The sequence below is a fragment of the Myotis lucifugus genome, unplaced genomic scaffold, assembly GCF_000147115.1.
Source record: "Myotis lucifugus unplaced genomic scaffold, Myoluc2.0 scaffold_220, whole genome shotgun sequence".
NCBI classification, from domain to species: Eukaryota; Metazoa; Chordata; class Mammalia; order Chiroptera; family Vespertilionidae; genus Myotis; species Myotis lucifugus.
The window spans coordinates 2059647-2061029 of NW_005871268.1; positions in this window are offsets into that span (position 1 = coordinate 2059647).

Sequence of the window (1383 nt, forward strand, 5' to 3'; positions counted from 1 at the left end):
AGGAAAGGCCCCATTGATTTTTAGCAATGTCAGGGACATTCAGCAAATGTCCCAGACATTTTTTGTTTTCATGACTGGATTAAGGACCATTGCCACTGGCATGTTGTGGGTAGAGGCCAGGGATGCTGTAAACATCCTATGACAGACAGGACAGCCCATGACAACAAGGAATTATCTGGTCCAAGCTGTCAATCATGCCAAGTTGAGAAACCCTAGCTTAGAGCATACATGTAGGAGTAGAATTCCTAGGTGATAGGGTATTTATAGTTCCAAGTTTACTTTAAGGTACTCACATAGTTTCCCAAGTGGTTAGACCAGTTTATACTCCACCAGCATGGAATGCTCCACATCCTTTGATATTGTCAACCTTCTTAATTTTTGCTAATTCATGTTTTCTTCTCTCTGAAATGCTTGTGCATGTGTCCTGCCTTTTTTTATAGAACTGATTTGTAGGAGTTCTTTACATATTCAGGGTATTAATCCTTTGTTGGTTGTGTGTGTTGCAAATATCTTTTCCCAGTTGGTGGCTCATCTTCTCACTTCTTTATAGTGCTTTTGATGAACAGACGTTCTTAAAATTTTATGTGGTTAATCTCATTAATCTTATAATAGCCTCATTTACTAGTACAGTTTGCAATTTGGGGTCAATATTAAAGAAAATCTGTCCAGCCATGAGTTTTCACTGCCTCCCAAACCTGGCAGACTATTGGGCGCTCTTCCCTTCCAGTTGGTGAGACCTGGTGTTCCTCTTGCTGACCCAGAGGTAGCTGTCCATCTTCATCTTCTGCCACGATTGCTTGGTCCTAGTGTACGGTAGAGGACTTCAGCCTTGATTATCTGATGGACTGCACTTTCTCTGCTGATTCTGGACCCTTTCCGTGGCCTCTCTATCCCTGTCCACCAGGACCTGACTCTGATGCCTGGGGACTGGCCTCAAAATGAACTGACTTCTCTGAAACCACAGTGCCCAGCAGTGTCAGCACTGCCGAAATGCCCCTTAGATATCGCCTTGCCAGGATTGAGCCCCAGTTTCCCACAGTACTGGGATAGCTTTATCTGGACCCATCTGAGACCCTCTCCCAGGGCTGGGGTCAATAATGGGGTGGAGCTGAAGATGCCAAATGGTGCCCAGGAACACTTCTGCTCACAGAGGGGCGGCCCAAGAGAAGCCTGTCTGCTCTGACACTGTACCTTCAAGCCAGCCTGCCCACCCCGTGACCCTTAAAGCTGACCACAGTTGAAGGACAGCCTTGGAGCTCTCTGTTCCATCCAGGGCAGCCAACCTGTACAGAACTTTGTTTCATTCCCCCTTTAGCTCCACCCATGTCCCAACTTTGGCGCCTCTTCCTCCTGGGCTCTCTCATCCTTAGACTTCACATTGGT